The sequence below is a fragment of the Silene latifolia genome, chromosome 2, assembly GCF_048544455.1.
Source record: "Silene latifolia isolate original U9 population chromosome 2, ASM4854445v1, whole genome shotgun sequence".
NCBI lineage: Eukaryota > Viridiplantae > Streptophyta > Magnoliopsida > Caryophyllales > Caryophyllaceae > Silene > Silene latifolia.
The window spans coordinates 131,651,150-131,657,252 of record NC_133527.1 but is presented as its reverse complement, the minus strand read 5'-3'; the positions used below and the strand labels follow the sequence as shown (position 1 = coordinate 131,657,252).

At 39.3% G+C, this 6,103-nt stretch overlaps 1 non-coding gene across 1 annotated transcript; it reads left to right on the top strand.

Annotated features, from left to right (window-relative positions):
* Positions 1-4,653: 4,653 nt before the first annotated feature.
* Positions 4,654-4,760, top strand: LOC141644925 (small nucleolar RNA R71). Its single transcript, XR_012544525.1, has one exon. It is a non-coding gene; the product is annotated as a small nucleolar RNA R71 (small nucleolar RNA).
* The last annotated feature ends 1,343 nt before the right edge of the window (positions 4,761-6,103 follow it).

The window sequence follows — 6,103 nt, the reverse complement described above, 5'->3', positions numbered from 1 at the left end:
ATTTTTAACCATGATTTTTGGCATTTTGAGTGTCATGGAAATATTCCAGAATGTTCAAAAATTTAAAATTCAAATTTTGAAATTATTGTAATTTAATTTGGATTTATTTCATAAATATTATGATTTTAAGGCCAAGATGAGCATAAAAATTAAATCAAGTTGAATTTTTGTCAAAAATTGAGTGATGACTAATTTTTAAGTCCTAAGAGTGTTAGGATAATTAACTTGAGCTTATATATGATTTAAGTGTTAATTTACGATTTTAAGAAGTTATTATCACGCATTTCCATAAAACCGGGTTATATATACGATACAAGTTAAATAGGGCGATTTGGCACATAATTTGACATGATAGATACATATTATAATGCTGCATATTTCAATTGTTGAATGTCTTTTTATTTATATAATTTTGAATTATGTAATTTTATCTTAGTATGGCCTTAGTTTTAATCGATATTACCCGTAATGAAAGGGAATATTGATTCGGTTGTAATTTAATGTGATCTCGTATCACTTTTATTTTTTACTAGTTTTTCCATTTTACAAGTGTATAATAGGAATAGCTTTGTATTTTTATTATTATTTGTAATCATGGAGTTTCTTCAAAGACGGTGTCATTCGGAAAGGTGTTCCAACAAAGACGGTGTTCTTGGAAGGCGTGCCACTTGAAGATTCAAGGGACCAAAGGAGTTGGTTTCCGAATATGTAATAGATTATTTGATTTTCTATTTTAGGAAGGTCATACTAGGAATTTTATTATTGCTTTGCATTTCTTTTAATATGTTACATGCATTGCCAAATCGCCATAACAACACATGCATATCATATCGAGTCATCGACCGTGTCAAATATAATTATCGTAGTTCATCGCTTTAGTTCACTTAAAACGTGATAGATAATAAATTGACAAGACCTCTCACTTATAATAATTGAGAATTAGCCTTACCAAATAGTAGAAACCATGAGTCCCAATTTCATGAGGAAGTAGGTTCGGCTCACCGGGGTACTAAACTTGTTACGTTGGGTAAGTGGGTAATAAAATGTTATTACATCGAAATTTGGATTGAGCTCAACGGAAGTATTCGTGACCGTAGTCGCATGTGTTCCGGGCTAAAGATAAATATTAAAGTAATTTTTATCGACCGAGAGTTCTAAATGTAGAATCGATTAAGAGGTTAATCCACCGAGTTATATTGATAAGGGATGAATTGGCTCACCGTGCCCAAGTTAATATGAATTTGGATCTCGGGATCATTTATACTAGTTGGGTAGAGGTCACTATATAAATGCTTAAAACTTGTTTAAAATGTTTACAAGTATTGTCAAAACGATAGATGTTCATTAATTCCTTCACTTCTTATTTTGTAGTCAAAATCGTTTTCTCAATTGCAATGGCATCTCCAATCACATCCGCAACCACTAGTTCCAACACGCCCACCAATGTGTCATGGCTCCGATCCTTCATGGATCGTTGTAAGTTAGAAAAGAATGGGTCCAATTTTTGACTTTCACATAACCCTAAACCCCTAATTACTTCAATATAGCAAAATCAAGCAATTAATCGACAAAATAATAAAGGGGAAACTTACTTGATAATAAAACCCACAAGAAGAAGCAAAATAATCGACAAAAATAGATGCAATTGACGGATTTTCGAATGAAAAACCCGCAAACCCTAATTCCTTTAATTGACCACGAAACAGACGAAATCCAATGGGAAAGTAGGGGCAAAAGTCTAATTAAGCACAAGGAGTAGAATGTGGGTGTTGGATTTGGTGTTGGGCAAGAAAAATGGAGGTTTTTGGGGTATTTGTCGCAAAAAGGGATGAACAAATGAAGGAGATAATAAAATGAAGGAAAAAATAAGTTAAAGAGATACTTCCTGCGTGTGAAATTCAATTTCACTCAATCGAGTGGTTTTAAATCACTCGATCGAGAAGTCCTGTCTTCATTTCACTCGATCGAATAAAATTCCACTCGATCGAGAACTCCCTATATTTGCCATTTCGATCGAGTAACTTGAAACGGCTCGATCGAACCCTTTTCCTGTGCATTCCTCTCGATCGAGTACAAAAAGTACTTGATCGAGTTCTTTTCTTCGGGCAACTCATCACAATGCGTCATTACCTCCCCAAACCTGCATAAAAATACTCGCAAACATATCCCGAACATACCAAATCACAAAAATAACAGTCTATAGTCTTTCCAACTACGCTAAAACAGTCTAAAATCTAGCAGTTCTTAAAAAATGCAAATAAAGAAATTCAACGGAAATTTAAAATTAATTTTTACAATTTGTTACACGGGGCATGCCCCACTCAATTTCCAAAACAATTAAGTAGCCCAAAGGAGGGCTTCTGACTGGAGGAGGTCCCTTCAACGTCCTTGACCGTCCTCTTCGTTCTCCACGAGCTTGAATTTGAACCAGTAGGGGGAGAATAGTTAACGTCCACGTATGCACGAGCTTTTCTCGTCCCTTTATCTTTCCCATCAGCTTTGACGTTAGGATCCCCTTTTTTATTGTCTTTAATTGCACTACGACCTTTGACAGCTCCGACATCCATTCTATCTGTACCTGCAGCAAGGAAAACAGACGAATGTTCCTCCTTTTCGCTCTCAGTCTGAGGCGAAGGGGTCACAATTGCAGCACAAAATTCCACATTATCACCTGGAGTGTCAATATAGGAGTCAGTAGAGGAGAGGGCATTGCAAGGTTGACCTTGCATGGGAGTCCTACGAGATTTAGATTGATGAAAAATTAATTCTTCATCTCCTACCTGAAACGTGAGTGTCTTACCCTCGACATCGATCACTGCAGGAGCAGTGAATAAAAATGGTCTCCCTAAAATAATAGGGGTGTGAGTTTCCTCGGGTATGTCAAGCACTACGAAGTCAACGGGAATAAAAAAATCTCCCGATTTTGGCAGGTATGTCCTCTATTACTCCTAACGGCCATGATATACTACGATCGGCCATCTGTACGGTCATGTTTGTGCAATTAAATTTGGTCAAACCAAGTCTCTTAGCAAGAGACAAAGGTAAGATGCTCACGCTAGCACCAAGATTGCATAGCGCGTTATCAATCAAATGGGTACCTATGTGACATGGAATCGAGAAACTACCCGGGTCTGACTGTTTAGGTGGCAACTTATTTTGAACTAGGGCAGTCCCTACCTCAGTTAATACTATCGTCTCATGATCGTTGATATGCCTCTTACGTGATAAAATTTCTTTCATAAACTTTAAATAAGAGGGTACCTATGTTAGCAACTCGGTGAATGGAACAGTAACCTGTAAGCTTTTCAGGAGCTCGGCAAATTTACCGAACTATTGATTGGCTTTAGTGCTCTGTAATCGTCTTGGGAAGGGCACGGTAATAGGAATCTCGAGCCCTTTGTTTCTCTCTTCCAACGTCTCAGCAGGTTCAAGCTCTCTGTCAGTCGATTGAGACTTTTTACCTCTCGATCGAGTCTTTTCAGGTGAAATTTCACTCGATCGAGCAATAGTAGCCTCTCGATCGAGTTCCTCAATAGTAGCAGTGTTCGATCGAGGAAAATTTCTACTCGATCGAACAGATTCTTCAATATTTTCACTCGATCGAGTGGTTTGAACCTCTCGATCGATGCCTTAATTATCCAGTTCACTCGATCGAGTAGAATTTCCTTTCGATCGAGTGATTTCAGCTTCAATTTTGCTCGATCGACCACCAGAGATCAGTCGATCGAGTATATTCTTCGTGGTAAGCTTATCTTCAGCGACAAGTGACTGTTCATCCTCCATAATAGCATCCCTAGGGTCTGAAATGTCTTTATCAGCTGAAAATTTTGGTCCTTCATAAGAACGACCACTACGCAAATTTATCAAGTTTACCGTCTCGTGTGGATTCTTCTCAGATTGGGACGGCAAATGACCCGGTTTCCTCGTGGACTGATTGGCGGCGAGTTGAGCAACTTGAGTTTCAAGTGACTTGATTGAAGATTCTTTCTGTTGTTCACTTAGTTGCCATTGCTTTGTCAACGACTGAAGCATTATCTTTAACTCAGCTAGCTCACCTACCCCACTTGAAGATGATGCTCCTTGATTCGGTGGAGGAAAAGAAGGAGGCTTTTGGAAGACTTGTTGAGCTTTATGAGGAGGGACATATGGCTGTTGCTGCTGCGGTGGAGGAGTGGGATTAAGAACATTTTAACTTGTCCACCTCAAATTGGAATGGACAGCCCCTTGATTGTTGTAATAAGAACCTCCTCCTTGCCTATATTGCTGAAAGGCAAGGACTTGTTCTTTCTCAGTAAGACAGTCAAAAGCAGTATGACCGTCATCGCTTCCACATCTCTCACATATGACAGTTTCCTGTCTAGTCAACAGATGAACCGTATGTTGATCTCCAGCAGATTGCAGCTCCAATCTATCAAACCGAGCATTCATGGCTTCCAGCTGAGCCAGACTGCCTTATCAACCGAATGAACCGTTCGAATACCGTCCCGTGGGTTCCCATATTCAGCACAATGGGTCGCCATCGACTCAATAATGCCCCATCCCTTATCATCATCAATATTCTTTTGAAATCTTCCGTTGGATGAGGCGTCAAGTATAGCTCCGTGGTCATCGTACAACCCATTGTAGAACTGGTTGCACAAAAACCACTGATCAAAACCATGGTGAGGAAGAGACCTCACCAACTTCTTGAACCAACACCAAGCTTCATAGAAAGTCTCATCAGGTGCCTGCTTGAAACTAGTAATCTTACCCCTCAGTTGATTAGTGCGTTGTGGAGGGAAGTATCTTTTGTAGAAGGCACGTGCGAGAGTCTCCCAATTGGTGATACCAGCGGCAGTCCGGTCAAGATCATTCAGCCACTCACGGCCTGAGTCAATCAGATAAAAAGGAAAGAGCACTTCCTTTATCTTGTCTTGAGTTACTCCCTTAGTAGCGGGAATAGTAGAACAATAGTCGGTAAAGACTTCCATATGCTTTCGCGGATCTTCACCTGCCACACCTCGGTACAGATTCCTTTCCACCGGATTTATTTAAGACGGACGGATATCGAAAGTGTTACCATCCTCAGTTTGGAGGTTAAAACCTTTAGGAATCGAGGATGCTTTGGGCTCCGAGTGACTTGCAATGTTGGGCATCTTTACTGGCTTGTTGGCAGAAATGAGATTGTCTTCTTCAAAAGACTGGTCTTCTGCAAATAAGAGGTGTTTTAGCTCGGGCTCGAAAGTACTCAAGTCTTCCTTTCGAAGTTCTCTTTGCAGACGAAGTCTATGCCGAAACAGTCTTTCTGGCTCCGAATCAGCTGGAACTAATACCAACCTGTTTGACCTAGACATACACAGCACTGAAAGAGATAAATGAGAACTGTCTCAAGGAATAAAAATTCCTTGAGACGGATAAAAGTAAACGAAAACAAAAACAGATAGGGTTATTGCCTCCCCGGCAACGGCGCCAAAATTTGATACTGTCGTTTTGTACCAAAAATAAACCTAATTAAAACTAACAAGAAGCTAGTGATAAGCAGGGTCGATCTCCACAGGGAGGCAAGATATCTGTTAAGGGTCCGTCTATTTGGTCACAAATGGGGGTTTGAATTTTGGTTATCTAAAATAATAAAAGCTTAAAGGAAAGAGCGATAAAGAGAGAGCAATAAAAGACAGAAATTATAATAAAGATGATCAAATGAGAGAGAACATATCAGGATTTCGGTTCACCATGGTAATCTATCGACTCAGCTGCAAATAACCTAGATAATCTACTGTGAGACGGATACAGGAAAGGTCCTTCAGGTCCACTTTCTATCCTAGATTTCCACTAACTTAACTTCCGTCCTCGTCAGGGTAGTCTACTGTTCATAGCAGGTCTATTTAGTCCAATCTTCCAATCCAGGAGCAAATTTAACCAGATTAAAAGTAACTTAGAAGCGTGCACTCAACTAAGTCGGTATTATAATTATATTGTCATGGGTACAGATTCTCACAAGTAAATCATCTAGCCTATTCGCTACATCGTCACAATCCTACCATGGATTCCCAAATCCTGACATGAAAGGATTTAGCTACTCATATTACTAATGATGTTAATAATAATAATAATGAATAAACTA